Raw genomic sequence first — 17295 nt, 5'->3', positions numbered from 1 at the left:
AAAAAGCCGCAGGGAGCAGCGAGCCAACGAAAGAAACCCGCTTCATTCATAAAGTCACCCACATTCATAAAAACGAGCTGCGGCGCCGGGAGCTACCAACCGCCTCCAATCCTTCCCCCACCCCCCAAACCCTTCCAAACATCTCTCTTTGGCACCCCTCCTCAATCAGGAGTTCGGCTCCCCCCTAGAGGTCCCCTCCCCTCTGAAAATTCGGTCAGATCCCTAATCCAGCTCGAAGCTCCATCGTCTCTCCATCCCCCTCCGCACCCATCTTTTTCTTTTCCACCATCCCCAGGCCGCGGTTCTTATGTTCCCCGATTTCTCCAGAATCGCCGGCAACCTGACGCCCTCAGTCTGCTGGGGGTGGGATGGGGGGGATTGGGTGTCCGCTTTCCACAACCTGAAACTTGCAAGGCCTGCATAAGTTCCTGGCCGACCCCTAACGCCACACGCTGCACATGCCTATGTCACTTAACCCCTCCTGGTACTGGGGTGGGGGTGCATCACCTCTCAAACATTCCCCCTAAGCTGCTTTCTCCCTCATCCTCCCCACTGCAAAGATCGGCGGAGTGCCTCTTCTCGCGAGCCTCCAAGTCCCCTCGAGGTTCTCAGATCTCCAGAGACTGTAAAGACCGCAACTCCGCACCCCTCCATCCCCACCCGGGAGCCCCCGCACCTCGCGTTCCCGCCGGCCTCCCCCGCGACGTGCGGAAACCCGTTCTCCTCGCGCTCCGGAACCGTTAGCCGCCCCCGTCCGACGCCTCCCAGGAACCGAACCGGACCGGGCCCCGGGAGGGGAGGGGGGAGGTGAGCTCCGCGAGGGAGGGGGGCCCAACCTCGATTTAAAAAGTGCACCCCGACTTTGAGGATTCTGAATCAGCCAGTGAACTCTAGGCAGCTGGGCCCTTCCTGGACACCCCCCTCAGAAGCCCCGGTTGTCCACTTGACGCCCCCTCACCTGAGGCGGCGGCTCTCCTCCCCTTGCAGCGGCCCCGGGGCGCAGGCGCGCTCACGCACGCGCGCACCGGGCCTGGGAGCCTAGGCTAATGGCTGGGCCGAACCGCTCCGGGGACACTGAACCGCTCCGCGCACCAGCGGCTGGACTCTGCGCCGCAGCTGCCAACCAGGCTGGAGCGCTGGCCCGGCCCCCAGCGGCCTGCCGCTCCGCCCTCTGCTATTGGCCCGCGGCTGTAGCCCAGCCGCGTTCCCATTGGCCCGAGGCCGCTCCAGCGGCTGTCCATCGCTTCTTGTTTACCCTGTCTGCGGGCAAATCCAGCCAAGCCGCCCCATCAACTCCGGTTCCCATTGGTCAACAGCGCGTCCCTCCCTACCCCTCAGGAGTCTGTTTTGCATAATTTATGCAGTGGGGGACCATTGACCAATCAGCTCAGGCTTGTTTATATAATGAATATAAGGACGTTTTTCATTCATAAAAAACGCGACCTGAGGGGGAAGCTTAGCTGAGTCAGTGAAGCACTTAAAGGGGCAGAGAGCCTCGAGGAACCGCCGTTCCTTCCTCGCAGCTCTCTCTCAACTTTTTAGCGAGGTTTGGCTCTTTCCCCTTTCCCATTCACTCCTACTTCTCTCCCCCAATACCCCCCACTCCCAGCAACACCCCCGCCAGGATAGGGCTACTGGGCGCCAGTCGTTCGCAGCTGCAGAACCAAGAGAAGCTATCATTTTAGGATTCAGGCGAGAGGAATCCGTCATTCCACCCAGAAAGAAACTCGCTGACCGACCTGGGCGTTCGGCCCACAGAAACACAGAAAACGGAAACCGAGCTCTCTAATCTTAGTTACCTTTAAGAGAGGCCTTAATTTCCTTTAACTAGGTTTCCAGTGGGGGAAGAATAAGCAGTATCTTCCTTTTAAAATCTGAGCTCTCAAACAGATTTTAGTTACTATTTTATGCTGGCAGGCCAAGGCCCAACCAAATCTCGATTTCTCTCCACGTTTAATTGCAGTTTATAACCGCCAGAGTGGGTTTTAGGACCCGAGATGAGAGAGGGTCGGCGCTCAAAGAAATCCTCTCCAGAGACGACGCCAGTCAGTCAGCCGACCTAGAAACATAAATCCCTCCGAAAGGGGCTTACAGAGGTAGATCGCCTGCCTCCCTCCTGGGGCTGCTGTTTTCCATTTAAGTGTTGAATGCAAGATGGTGTATTTGCGAATTAGATCCCGTGCAGCTGGGAACGAGGAGAAGCTACTCTGCTTGCCAAACGACCGGGCACTAACTGCAATTGCTGAGATTCTTAACACAGTGTTCCAGGAAACAAATAAGCAATCCTCTCCCCTCTCCGCCCCCTCTGTCCCCTCCTGTGAAGGCCGTGGGGCAGCTCTCTATTCTCCCAGGATCCTGGGGCTTGTGAGGGAGTTCTTCTGTTCTCGTTTGTCTGCCCTGCCATTCACCCCATGTGCCAGGGGTGGAGAGGGAAGAAGCCAAATATCAAGAGAGAGCCCCTAATAAAAGGGGGCCCTAGTCAACTCTGGTGCTGCCTCCTACCACCATGGGCCTGGAGTGTGGATTTTAGAGGAAAAAAAAATTTTTTTAAGTCAAAATTTGCCTACTTTCTTTTCTGCTTCCACTTAGGATTCTTGTCAGTCACTCAGTCAGGTCCCACTCTTTGAGGCCCTGTGGATTGTAGCCCACCAGGCTCTGCTGTCCATGGGATTCTCCACATAAGAACACTGGAGTGGGTTGCCATGCTTTCCTCCAGGGGATCTTCCTGACCCAGGGACCAAACCCAGGTCTCCTGCATTGCAGGCAGATTCTTTACCATCCGAACCACCAGGGAAGCCTTGGTCTGTTGTTTATAGCCAAGAAAGATCGAATTTCACCAAGGGAAACCTGGAATTCCTAGGCCCAGTGCTGACAAGGCATGAACCTTTGCAAAAGAATGGGATGGGCATGTGGGTGGGTGGGAAAGTGCTCTGAACTTTTAGCAAGCAGTTGCATGGTATCTAAGTATTCCCTGATAGCTCGGCTTGTAAAAAATCCACCTGCAATGCAGGAGACCCTGGTTCGATTCCTGGGTCGGGAAGAAGAGCTAGGCTACCCACTCTAGTATTCTTGGGCTCCCCTTGTGGCTCAGTTGGTAAAGAATCTGCCTGCAATGCAGGAGACCTGAGTTCAACCCCTAGGTTGGAAAGATCCCCTGGAGAAGGGAAAGGCTACCCACTCTAGTATTCTGGCCTGGAGAATTCCATGGACTATACAGTCCATGGGGTTGCAAAGAGTTGGACACCACTGAGCAACTTTCACTTCACTTCACTTCCATGATATCTAGTGTCCTAAGTAAGTGAAAGTAAGTAAGTGAAGTCGCTCAGTCGTGTCCAACTCTTTGTGACCCCGTGAACTGTAGCCCACCAGGCTCCTCCGCCCATGGGATTCTCCAGGCAAGAGTACTGGAGTGGGTTGCCATTTCCTTCTCCAGGGAATCTTCCCGACCCAGGGATCAAACCCAGGTCTCCTGAATTGCAGGCAGGTGCTTTAACCTCTGAGCTACCGGGGAAGCCCATCTAGTGTCCTAGGAGAGCAATATGCTACCCACCCCAGCTGCAGTGAAGTTTTTCCCTAGAGAGCACAGCCCTAGAGCAGTTGTGCTCCCTATGTTTTGCTGAGGGCTGTCTCCCTCCCTAGACTCAAGGCCCAGATAGTTCCAGGTTCCAGTCCTCCTCCTCCCCAGCTTGTCTGCCCTCCTCCTGCCCCATTTCATCCCATCTTGTACTGCCCTTTGATCTAGTTTCTCCAGAAGAGCTTCAGAACTCCTCTTCAAACTGTCTTCAGGCCCCAACCTTTGGGTAGGCCTGCAGCCCATGGGGCCACATGTCCTTTACCATAAAAGTCTTGGCACATCAATCACACTCGCTACAGGGAGACTATACAGGACACTTCAGTGAATTCCTCCATGGGGTTGGACTTGAAGCCTAAAGTATAACTTGGATGACCTATGCCTCAAGCCAAGGCTCTCAATCCCACCTTGGGAAGAAAAGCTGGGTGTTTAAGTGGTAATGATGCATGTGTGCTTAGTCACATCTGACTCTTTGTGACCCCCAGGGACTGTAGCCCATCCTGGCAGAAATACTGGAGTGGGTTGCCATTTCCTCCTTCAGAGGATCTGAGTCTCCTGCTTTGGCAGGCAGATTCTTTACCACTGTACCATCTGGGAAGCCCAAGTGGTAATAGCAGCTAGACTGGGGGCAAGGAAGGAGTTGGAGGATGGATTTTTAGGAGAAGATTGTCATTGACAGAAGATCAGGGAGGGATTTGCACCAGAGCAGAGCTCTTGCCAACTAATTAGTCATTCAGTAAACATTTATTTTGTACCCAATACTCAGCCAAACCCTGTGTGCAGCAAAAGTGTTAGCAATGAGTAAGATCCAGTCCTTGTCTTGGAGGAGCCCACCATCTATTGTACCATTCAACGACTTGAATTTACCTAATGTAAAACCTGTGCATGCCATGTACAATTCTCTACAGATTCTCTCATTTAATCCTCATAAGAATAGAATTGAAGTGGTCTCTATAAAGTACAGATATTAACAATAGACAACAAACAAAGGCACAGATTAACTAATCTGCCAATAGTTGCACAGTTTGTAGGTTTGTGAATCTGGATAGCGCTAAGGCAAGTAGGCTTCAGACCCCATGTGTGGCAGACATAGCATGTGTCTCTGCTCAGAAAATCACCAGGAAACATAATTTGAACCCCAAATTGTAAAGGGCAGAACTGGTTGAAGTCATAAGGAGTCAGGTTTTTAACTCAGTATAGGGTTAGGAAGGACTTTGGAATGTGTGCAGTGGCTCCAAAAGGAATACTGCTGCTAGTAATGAGTCTCCTGTCACAAGAGGCATTAAGGCAGAAAGATTCAGTGCAGAGAGACTATTACACTGGGTGGGCTAGACGAACTTAAAGGATTGCTCCAGATCGAAGAATATGACTCTGAGGATTAGGAGCTTGTGTTAGATGGGGATCAGGCCCTGGGCTTAGGCATCTTGGCTCTGCTGTGAAATGTGAGGGTATAACTCATGATGAACTTGCCCGACTGACTCCTGGGCCCAGAGTTGGTTCCTTACCGATAAGTGTTTATCATGTCTCTTGTCTTCACTTCTTTCTCCTGCTTCTCCTTCTTAATGACTTACCTCCTCAGCTCCCATCCCCATCCCACCCTCATCTACTTGAATGAACTTTACTTTAAAAAAGAGTTGTGTTGTGTGCACGCTCAGACGTGTCTGACTCTATGGACTGTAGCCCACTAAGCTCCTCTGTGCATGACGTTTCCCAGGGAGGAACACTGAAGTGGGTTGCCCTTTCCTACTGCAGGGGATCTTCCAGACCCAGGGATCGAACCTGTGTCACTTGGCACCTCCTGCATCCCCTTCCTCTCTTGGAAGTAGCGTCAAGGAACTTCCCTGGTGGTCCAGCGGTTAAGAATCCACTTTCCAGTGCAGGGGGTAAGGGCTTGATCTCTGTGGGGAACTAAGATCTCACACGCCTTGTGGCCAAAAAAACCAAAGCATAAAACAGAAACAATATTACAATACACTCAATAAAGACTGTAAAAATGGTCCACATGAAAAAAAATCTTGAAAAAAAATGCTGTGAGGAGTGTAACCCTGTCTGAAGGTGACGGTGTGGGCTTCACGACCCTGGGTTGTGGGGAGTCCTTTTCCATTTTTGTTCAGGATGGTTGAAGGAACTTGAGGACTACATCTGAAAGGTACAGCAATGCGTTTCTTGTCCTCATGGCATAAAGAATTCTTTCTAGCTGGCACACCTTCCTCTGTAGAATTCAGATATAAATACCCTAAAAACTGAGGCAAGAAAAGAAAATCTTTTAGATTTTTAATGTCTCTTTAAACAGCTAGGTGCCATATTGTCTTCAGGGTTCTTTGTAGTCAGGGAATAATAATAGCTGACATTTACTGAGTGCTTCATATGAGCCAGACACTTTTCTAAACACTTCACACATATTAGCACATTTAGTCCCAACAACAACCTTCTGAGGGAGGTACTATTATTATCACCTCCACTTTTCACAGAGGAGGAAGGTTAGGTACAGGGAGGTTACGTAAATTGCTATGTGGCTAGCACATGTTCAGAGGGTGAGGGTACCCACTGGGCCCCCTCTGGAGCCCAGCCAGTAACCATTCTGCTGGGCCATCTCAGCTCCAGGGAAGGCACGCATGCTTAGTGACAATAGCTGTCACAGAAAGATCTTTTTCTGTGCCAGGCCATTTAGAGGCTTTGCCTATACTTACCCCTAGCCACCCTGTGATGTAGATAACCATTATTGTCCTTATTTCATACGTGACAAAACCGAGGCACAGAGCGGTAACTTGCTGAAGATCACACAGCCAGGAAGAGCTGGAGTCAGGAGCCCAGTTCAGATCGTGAGCAGCCCTTGCTAGGTGCCACTTTACCATACGGTCTTCACTCCAGCCATCTCCCACTCTGTCGGTTTTCCTCATCTTGCCTTTGGGGCTCGGGCTGCTTCCTGGGCTCTCCCACGAGAGTTGCTCTGCTTCCTTAGGAACATGCTCCAGCAATCCCAGGCAGACTTCTGCATTGTTATTCTGGGCCAGCTAGAATTTGTCTTTATCAGTCACAGAAGAAAGACTGGAAATTCCCTGTACTAAGGATGCCCTAGATGCCAGGCTCTGGGCTAAGACCCTTCACGTACATGGTCACTTAGTGCTCCCGTTCCTCCTCAAAGGTGGTGATTGAGCCCAATTTGCAGATGTGAAAACAAAGCAAGAAGTTAAAAGCTGATGTCTGAGTCTTCACACTTAGGAGCAAGCAGGGCCTCTGACCCAACAGGTTGACCCTGTGACCCATGGCCTAGTGGTACCTTGTTCTTCTCCTGGCTCATTTTCTGAGCTTGAGGACACCTTCTCTCCTACCTCCTTCTCCCAACTGTCAATTCTTGGACTTTATAAAACATCCACTGTCAAGAAAACCTGGGGGCACATGACATATTTAGATTTTCTGATGACTGGGGAATTTCTTCCTTAAGACTCAAACCTTCTCAAAACAGTGGGTGTCAATATTTGGAGCTTTCCTGTGTCTTCCTGTTGCCTTCCGAAAGGAGTCCAGCCCAGCAGCAGGACCTTTACTGCACCCTGGGGGCCCTGCAGTCACTCCTGAGGCTCCTGGGCCCTTGGGTCTGGCCATGCAGGACACAGCTGCCAGTCACCTGTCAGCATCTACTGTACCTCTGAGGCCTGTGAAGGGTTCCTGTGTGAAGCAGCCTCAGGTTAATGGGCTTCTGGGGAATCCTGTGTCTGATCTTGAGAGTCTTCCTGCTCCTTTTCCATGATAGGTTGTCAATCAGAACTTGTCAGTATGTTAAGAACATGCTTTTCCAGCAACTCTTCATATTTGCCAGGATTTTCAGCCTCAGATGGACCATGACCTTGGAAACCCGCAACCCAAGGGAGTTTGAAACTGCGCCCGTGGGTTCTGAGTGAGAGCAAAAGGGCCCCCTCCAATGAGGAAGTGAATGAACTTGAATGTGTAGACTTGACAAAAACTATTTTGACCTTTCGGAATTCGCCTTTTGCTTCTTTCTGTGCCCTTAATGGAGAGTTTCCTTTGGCCAAAAGTTAACCCTTGCTTGGGCAGGCTCAGACTTGAGACTCTGAAGTCTGCTCCGGCTGTGCTGGGTGAGCAGGCTGAGCGAATGGCGGGCTGAGAGGCCCATCCTCTCATGGACCTGCTTCACCATGGCAGTGGACAGTGGGTGGTGAGGAGGACGGTTTTTTTTGGCTCTTGGCTTGTTTTGTGAGTGCCTGCCCTGGCTCTGTCAGGCCTGTGGAGGGGGGGTTGTATTTATTTTGAGTTGGACAAAGAGATCAACTGTGCCTGACTGGTAATAGAGCCCGCAGGTGAAATACTCCCCCACTGTGCATTCCATCCCAAGGCTTCACATCAGGCGTCCAGCAGTCTTCCTGCCTGTTGTCACCTGAAGCCAAACAGAGTGTTTAAAGACACGGAGGTGGCCTCTGGGGCTTCCCAGGTGGCTCAGTGGTAAAGACGACTCCTGCAATGTAGGAGACATGGGTTCAATCCCTGGGTCGGGAAGATCCCCTGGAAAAGAAAATGGAAACCCACTCCAGTGTTCTTGCCTGGGAAATCCAATGGACACAGGAGCCTGGCAGGCTAGAGTCCATGGGCTCTGGATTTGTAAAAGATTCAAGCACGGTTTAGCGACTGCACAACTAACAGATGGGCTCTGCTAATGTTTCCCCATCTCGATTCTTACTAATAGTCTGTCTCTGACCCCTAATCTCTGGAATGTGAGACAGCTTCCATTTAAACCAGAGCCCACCTGAAAACCTCTCCTTACCCCTGCTCCTCTCCCTTTTCGCCCATCAAAAACCCTGTGCTTGCATGCTAAGTCACTTGGGTCTTCTCTTCTCGGCCCAGGGATTGAACCTCTGTCTCTTGAGTCTCCCGCACTGGCAGGCAGGTTCTTTACCACTAGTGCAGCCTGGGAAGCCCTTAAAAAGCCAAACTACTTGGTTAGAAAGGCGAAGTATGAGAATAGTCTCTCCTTCCAGGAAACTCGGGCTGCTCTGTGTCTTGGAGGTGCTCAGGTGCTCTGTACTTTTCCCTTGTGTGGTGCATAGGTGCTCCTAAAACCATTAGGGAACTACGGTTTAGATCCCATTTCCCACTGCTATGCCATCAACCGGACGTCTAGGAAGCTAGAAGTTCAGTGTCTGACTCCCAGGGGGACTGTCAGCTTGATGTAATGGAATGCTCAGGCATCTCGTTTGCGGCCTATTTCATGCGTTTGTTTGCTTTTCACTGACGTATAATGTACATATAGGAAAGTACACAGATTGTAAGTGTGGAACTTAATGAATTTTCACAAAGCAAACACTTCTGTGCATCTAGGACCCAGATTACAAAACATTTCAGCTCACCCCTCCCAAAAGACCCCCTCAATCCCCCTTCTAGTCACTAACATAACCCTGCCCCCGATGAGGGTAGCTACTGTCCTGGCTTCTAGCATCACAGATCAGTCTTGCCTGGTTTTGTACATTATAAAAGTGGAATCCTACAGTACAGACTCTTTTGTATCTGGCTTCTTTTCTTCAACATGATGTTTGGAAAAGCCATTCATTCTGTAGCGTGTACTTGTGCTTTGTTCATTCTCTTTGCTGTATGTATTCCATGGTATGAATACATTACAACTGATTTTTCCATTCAACTGTTAATAGACACTTGAGTGGTTTCCAGATTTTTTTTTGTTGTTGTTATTATTAATGACGTTGCTGTGAACACTGTGTGTTAGTCACTCAGCTGTATCCAACTCTTTGCAACCCCATGGACTGTATAGCCTGCCAGGATTTTCTATCTGTGAAATTCTCCAGGCAAGAATACTGGAGTGGATTGCCATTCTTTTTTTCCAGGGGATCTTTCTGATCCAGGGATCAAACCCAGGTCTCCTGCATTGCAGGCAGTTTTTTTTTTTTTTTTTCAAAACCATCTGAGCCACCAGGGAAGCCCATGAACACTCCAGTGAGACTCTAGTGTATGTTCTTTGGTAAACCACCACCTAATTTTCATTGTTCATTTAAGATATAGTCACAGGATTCATTTTCATGTCTTATTTGTTTGAAAAGTGACAGAGACTCATGACAAATCTCAACATCACAGAAAGGTACAGAATGGAAAACCCCCCTACGTCATCTCCTAGCCTGTACTCCTTCTCCAAAATCGTACACTAGTAACACTTTCTAGATATGCTCTATTGCCTAGACAATCATACCTAAGTATATGCATTTTAGCCTTTAAAAAACACAAGTTGGACTTTACCACCCTCTATTTCTGCCCCCTGCCCTTTCTCACCCCCGTACACCCTCCCCCTGACCCCAGCACTATGTAGGCTCAGCAATAAGTAGGTCAGAGTGTTTGGCCGTGAAGGTGAACGGCACTTCCCATCTGTTAGACAAGGCTGGGCTATCACTTTTAATGGGCCCTTACCTTATTAAGGTAAGACACACGGGGGTTTACCCAGCCGTAAACTTCATTTCCACGTCCATAAACATTTATTGACTGACCAGTGTCCTCCGCGTGGGGCTTGTCTGCTGAGAAGAGCTCCCAGTCTGGTGGGAGGTGGGTGAAAGGCACAGGAACAAATAGCTATTATACAATGTTTACAGGTGTCATAACTGAGGCCTGTAAATGGATTCGGGAGTACAAACGAAGGAGCAGTGAGTACTTCCTGTTAGGGTCAAGGAAGAACCAGAGAAGCTTGACATTTGGGCCAACCTTTGAGTGATTAATTACTAGAACTTTGCTGGGCTGAGCCAGGAGGGAAGAGCCTTCCAGGCAGAGAGAACAGTGCACATACATGGAGGCCTGGTGGTCTCTGGTGGGTGTGGCTAAACTGTAGATGGTCCATCTGGGAGGAGATGTGACTGAGAGGGGAGCTAGAATGGGTACTTGGGGACAGGGCATAAGGGATCCTATATAGTCATTAAAGGGGGATCATTCACATTTTGAAATCACAGGATACACATAGGTGCTTTCAGATATCAACCAAAAGGCACACAAAGATGACTTCTCCTGTGTTGTCCTCCATGAGAGTGTCTATCAATCACATTGTCTGTGTGGCTGTGTTGCCCAAGGGAAAAATTCCTCTAATAGGGACCCTCCTGGATGCCTGTGAATTACCCAGCCCCAAACGCAGCACCTGTGGCTTAGCAGGAGGTCACTAAAAATGAATGACTATGTGAAGGTGCGAGTGACTTCTTGTGTAAGTGTGCTCAGCCATGTCCGACTCTTTGTGACCCCATGGACTGTAGCCTGCCAGACTCCTCTGTCCATACTGTATTCTAGGCAAGAATACTGGAGTGGGTTGCCATTTCCTTCTCCAGGGGATCTTCCCAACTCAGGGATCGAACCTGCAGCTCCTGAGTTGGCAGGTGGATTCTTTTTTAAATTAATTAATTTTTTAATTGAAGGATAATTGCTTTACAGAATTTCGTTGTTTTCTGTCAAACCTCAACATGAATCAGCCATCAGATCAGATCAGATCAGATCAGTGGCTCAGTTGTGTCCAACTCTTTGCGACCCCATGAATCGCAGCACGCCAGGCCTCCCTGTCCATCACCAACTCCCAGAGTTCTCTGAGACTCACGTCCATCGAGTCAGTGATGCCATCCAGCCATCTTATCCTCTGTCGTCCCCTTCTCCTCTTGCCCCCAATCCCTCCCAGCATCAGAGTCTTTTCCAGTGAGTCAACTCTTCACATGAGGTGGCCAAAGTACTGGAGTTTCAGCTTTAGCATCATTCCTTCCAAAGAACACCCAGGGCTGATCTCCTTCAGAATGAACTGGTTGGATCTCCTTGCAGTCCAAGGGACTCTCAAGAGTCTTCTCCAACACCACAGTTCAAAAGCATCAATTCTTTGGCGCTCAGCCTTCTTCACAGTCCAACTCTCACATCCATACATGACCACAGGAAAAACCATAGCCTTGACTAGACGAACCTTTGTTGGCAAAGTAATGTCTCTGCTTTTGAATATGCTATATATATATCCTCTCCCTCTTGAATCTCCCTCCCATCTTCCACCTCTCTAGGTTGATGTAGAGCCCCTATTTGAGTTTCCTGAGACATACAGCAAATTCCCTGTTGGCTATCTCTTTTATATATGGTAATGTAAGTTTCCATGTTACTCTCTCCATACATCTCACACTCTCTACCCCTCTCCCCATGTACATAAGTCTGTTCTCTATGTCTTTCTCCATTGCTGCCCTGCAAATACATTCTTTGGTACCATCTTTCATATATTTTGTATATATGTGTTAGTATATGATATTTGTTTTTCTCTTTCTGACTTACTTCACTCTGTATAATAGGCTCTAGGTTCATCCACCTCATTAGAACTGACTCAAATGCATCCCTTTTTATGGCTGAGTAATATTTTGTTGTGTATATGTACCACAACTTCTTTATCCATTCATCTGTCGATGGACAACTAGGTTTCTTCCATGTTCTATCTATTGTAAAAAGCGCTGGCAGTTGGATTCTTTACCACTGAGCCACCTCTACTGCAGAGCAAAGCCCTGTGCTCAAGAAAGGGGGTGCCTGAGTTACCCTCTCTTCATGGATTTGTTTCATGCATGGCCAGCTTCAGCCTGCCTACTTGGTGGCGAAGAACGAGGAGTGGATGACCTGGGCTCTGTGATAGCTCAGAGTGTGGGCTGAGGGAGGCCCTGCATTTTCTTAGCAGCAGCACCTGGGCCCTGGGACGCTGGGTTTCCTTTTATCCAGATCTGGGGTGGCATGGAGCGTGGTGGGAACCTTATCTTGGCCCTTAGCAACCCAGAGCAAATCATGTTCCTGAATACCCCAATCTCCCATTTGTATTTTGAAAGTCCAGACCTTGTTTAGAAGGAGGGGAATCGACATCCTTATCAACTTATTCAACCCAGATGCTCCCCGACAGGCACCCCCTTGCCCACTGGGTGGGCAATCTTGAACAACTTGGAAGAACCACATTCCTTTTCTCCTTGGGCCTCAGTGTGGCCAGCTTCCTGGGATAAACCCCCCAGGGCACCTTGTCTGTCTCCTTTAGGCACCCAAGAATGATGAACATTTCAGCCTGACCACTGAGGAATTTCCTTTACCAGGTAGCATCCTGGTTGGGAGGATTTCATGTACCCTTTGACTTGAACTGCTTTTGAAGTCTTTCCTCACTCTCCTTGCTCCTTTCTCCATAACCTAATTGCTTTGGATATTTATCTGGGTTTCATCTGGACCTTCCCACCTAGGAATATTCATCTTGAACTGGAAACTGACCTCAGGGCCTGTCCCGACAGGGTAGTCTCAGCTATAGCAGTATATCAAAACTAAATATGGTTTTCCTCTTCCTCCCTGTATGTTAAATTTCCTTCAAAGACAAGATGTAATTTCTCCTTACGGAATCCATGTTTTACCCTTTCCAACCCACACATCCTGACTGGAATGAGGGCAGCATTCATTTACTACTGTGTGTACACCTTGCAAATGTAAATGGTAACGAGGTAATCCATATGGTAATAGCTCTATAGACTCCTGTCTGGAAGCAGTTTTTGATTTATTCAAAGATTTTCAGTGGGTTAAATTACCTCCCCCTGCTCCCCAGATTCATTGCCTTCACTTGCAGTTACTAAGTTATACCTGTACTCTTTGCCTGGTGAATCAAGGGTGGACATGAAGTTAAATGCCCATTTCCTAGCTCACCTCCATCACTACTAACTGACACGGGCTGGGACCTGGGACCCTTCCCTGCCGTGCTTGCACTTGGACAAATGTCTTTTATAGCAACAACATACAAGGAAACCATAAGAGACTAAAAATAATTGCGTGCATACGTGGTTGGGGCAAATTTTGGACAGCAAAATACAAAAAGACCACCCCCACCCCCTGCCCCACTTGCCACTTCTGAAGAGCTGGGAGCAAAAAGAGGATGTCGGGAGCAAAAAAGCAGGGTACTGTGCATGCCCCCTGCACTCAATATCACCAAAGTGAAGTGAAGTCGCTCAGTCGTGTCCGACTCTTTGCGACCGTATGGACTGTAGCCTACCAGACTTCTCTGTCCATGGGATTTTCCAGGCAAGAATACTGGAGTGGGTTGCCATTTCCTTCTCCAGGGTATCTTCCCGACCCAGGGATTGAACCCAGGTAATGCAAGCAGACGCTTTACGGACAAAATACGTAGGCCACACCTTTGGCCTGACCCCTGAATCCACCCCTACCCTCACCCCATGTAAGGAAACAGCTTGTCCATGTTAGGGAATGAGCAAGGGAGCCTGCTACTTGTTTTTGCTACTGGTTTTTGCTCCTCTTCTGCTGCAGCAGGGGCCCCAGTCAAGCCTTGTCTGAATTTCTTGTCTGACCTCTAGTAGAAGTAATATTAGTTGCTCAGTTGTATCCGACTCTTTGGAACCTCATGGACTTTAGCCCACCAGGGATTCTGTCTGTGGGATTCCCCAGGCAAACATACTGGAGTGGGTTGTCATTTCCTTCTCCATGTCTGATCGCTAGTCAATTTCTATTGATTAGGAAAGGCCAAGAACCCTGGTCACCATCATAACTACGTGACTGTCATCAGACCATTTCAATTCTCTGTACTCTAGTCTCCTTGAAAAAATGGGAATCACAGCTCCCGACTCATAGAGCTGTTGGATTGTTCAGTGAGAGCATGAGTGAATATCCAGTGCCTAGTAGGTGTGGGCAGTGGACCTGCGTGTCCCTCATGGCTCTGCCACTTGCTAAGTGGGTGACTTCGAGCAACCTCAACCTTGCTGAGACACAGTCATATCATTCGTAGAATAGAGAGGATCATGCAAATCTTAAGATTTCTGAGGAGGGATAAATATTCAAAAAGCACCTAACAATGCCTGGCATAGAGTGAAAACACACTACATCTTCTCCCTCCCCTCTTCTCTGTATGAATGCAGGCACTAGGTGCTAACCTTTCGTGACCATTACTGATGCTTTCAGTATCTGCCCCCCTACCCCACGACCTCAGTAAATTAAAGAGTTCCCAACATTTTACTTCTCAGTGTATTATTTCCTCTTTTGTAGATTTCACTTAGTATTTTCTTAACGACTTGTCTCTGATGTCTAGTGTTTTTTCTTCATGGATTTCTAGAGGAACTAAAGGAGTTCTGTTGGGTCTCAGGACAGGGCAGAAAGCCTTCATGAAGGCTGTGCAATGGGACCTTGCAGAATGCAGCGGGGTTCAAAGATCATAGCATGACAAAGGCACAAATGTGTCTGTGTGTGTGATATGTTGGAAAAGGGGCATCGTGTGTTCGAAGCAGTGGTTTGTAAAGTCACCCAGTGTCCTGGCTTACAGCAAACATAATTTTCTTAGCAGACCATGAAGATTAAAAAAAAAAGACCATCATAAAAGTACATGAGACATAATTCTATCACATGAACCAATGACAATTTTATTAGCAGAAAATGGAAATTTATTTTATGTGTACATATAAAACCACAAGCATGAGCACATGTCTGTGAAATAAACAAGCTGTTAAAGACACGTGATGGGCTGCTCCTGAGGCTTTTCCATGAATTTTCACCAGGGACTTGTTTTTTCATTTTGCCATCTGTAGGCTCTCACTAGCGCTAGGCAGAGCTGCTGGTGCCAAAGGTTTAACAGAAGTTGATGGGAGAAAACTTAACATGGGGAAAATTGTATCTTTGAGCACAGTTTGGACAAGACTCCATTATTCTATTTTAGTAAAGGAACATTTCTTTCCACTGGATGGGACTTTGGAAGGCCACTGATGTGCAGCCTGCCAGATGGGAGGGCTGGGCTGGATGCTGGGGTGGGTGGTAGGGCGGGTGGGGGAGGTGGAGGTCAGAGAAAGATGAGTTTGGAGAGGGTTGAGTAGGGATTGTGTCTTGGAGATCTAAGGAGTCTGGATCTGATTCCTTGAGCAAGAGGGAACCAGGGGAAGTTCTGGAGTAAGGGAGGGACAAGTGGAAAGAACTGCAGAATATCAATCAAAATGGGTGAAGGGTGGCTTCAAGTGCCTCAGAGCAGAGAGGTGAGAGAAAAACTGTGCAGTTTCCAGATGAAAATATAAGGTCAGCAAAGCGTCTGTTAGGTGCCTTCTCATCCTAGGTCAGATCACCCCGAAGTGCAAATAAACAGGACAGAGTCCACAGTCAGGATGGGGAAGGCTGTCTATGGGCTGCTAGTGTTCTGAGAGCCTCAGAATGATTGGCATCAACCCAGCATGTCCTGCTGCTGCTGCGGCTTTCTGCCTCTGCTGGCTGGCAGAGAAGTGGGGAGAACCGGTCTAAATTCTTTCAGTGAGTGAGTGACTAAGCTCACAGCAGGCTGGGGAGGAGGCTCAGGCTTGCTTGTCTCCCACCCCCCCCACCTCCTTTCCACCCCCCACACACCAGAGATTTCTTTCAGGAGCTCTTCATCAAGCCTGGCCATGAATGGTAGAGGTCAGTTCAAACTATTTTCCACCCAAGTCCATGGTTGACAAGTAACAGATTCCTGCATGTTGTTACATTTGTTATTTTAAAAGACTTGGTACATTATTACTTGGAAGGGAGTAGGATCGGAAGTAGAAGTTGTTCTTTTTAACAGGCAAGCATTAATATCTATCGTGATACTCAAAAAATTTTTTTAAATTTATGGCCTAATTCCAATCAGAATTTTCAGATATTTAATACATTTTTGTAGTTTCTCCCAAGTTTTAAATTTTTAAAATCACACTTCTTAAAATTTTAAAAATATTTCAGACTATAAAATCATTATATATGCATAGTGTACTATTGCATGCATGCGTGCTAAGTCACTTCAGTCATGTCTGAATCTTCGTGACCCCATGGACTATAGCCCTCCAGGCTCCTCTGTCCATGGGATTCTCTGGGCAAGAATACTGGAGTGGGTTGCCATTTCCTTCTCCAATAGTGTACAATTAGGAAAATACAAAAACCAAAAATGAACAGGCACCCATAATTCTATAAATGAATACTGTTGACGTTTAAACATATTTCTTCCCTGTCTTTTTTTGGGGGGGAGGTCTGTTTTGTATATTAGAGATATTTTTTAAACATAACTTTTAATTTGCCTAGCATTATATCATAGACATGTACCCCAGGGCATTAAACACTCTCCATGAGTTCCATTTTAAAGGTTTGTCTAATATACCTTCTTACAGCTATAACATCTACTTAATTCCCTGCTATTGGATATTAGGCTGTTTCCAGTTTTTTGAAGTTAAAAACAGCACTAGCATGAACAATGTGTGTGTGTGCATTAGTGTAGATCAGACTGTTGGAGATCTGGCTAGACTTCGTTGCTTATTTCAGATGAGGGTCAAAGGCTCCCTTTCATTGTGAATGACAGCTGTCAGGCAAAGGGAGGACTGCGTCAGAGGCATCCATCTGGCTCCTGGGAGAGGCAGTAAGACTCAGAGCATTGGGGTGTTGTCAACACATCACTTTGTAATGGGGGAATGTAAAAGACAGTTTTCAAAAGAAATATAGAGATTTTCAAAAAGTCTGAATTTTTGAAATTCAGTTTGAATTGATCAGGTTATTATTGTGTAGCTTTTAAATTGTATTACATATATTAAAAGATAGAGAATTTAATGAATAGAGAATAACAGTTGCTTTGAAAAACAACTGGTAGGAATAGGCAGACCTTGGCTTTTGTGCAGACTGGCTCCCTTGGTGAAGTGGTCGCCTGGGAAGGAGCTTTAAAGTCAGCAAATTGGACTTCTGACTTGAGCTGGGCTATCTCAGGCAAGTTGCTTGGC

At 47.7% G+C, this 17295-nt stretch overlaps 1 protein-coding gene across 1 annotated transcript in view; it reads right to left on the bottom strand.

The window, feature by feature from the left end:
* The window catches only part of ETV5 (ETS variant transcription factor 5), a 59342-nt gene extending 58221 nt beyond the window's left edge, over window positions 1-1121 (bottom strand). The window contains 1 exon segment of the mRNA XM_005910750.3: window positions 959-1121. The gene's annotated coding sequence lies outside the window, so the exon portion shown is untranslated.
* Window positions 1122-17295: the final 16174 nt, after the last annotated feature.

Source organism: Bos mutus, chromosome 1, assembly GCF_027580195.1.
Source record: "Bos mutus isolate GX-2022 chromosome 1, NWIPB_WYAK_1.1, whole genome shotgun sequence".
Classification (NCBI taxonomy): domain Eukaryota; kingdom Metazoa; phylum Chordata; class Mammalia; order Artiodactyla; family Bovidae; genus Bos; species Bos mutus.
The sequence above is the reverse complement of the archived record's forward strand: the minus strand, read 5'-3'. Positions and strand labels throughout refer to the sequence as shown.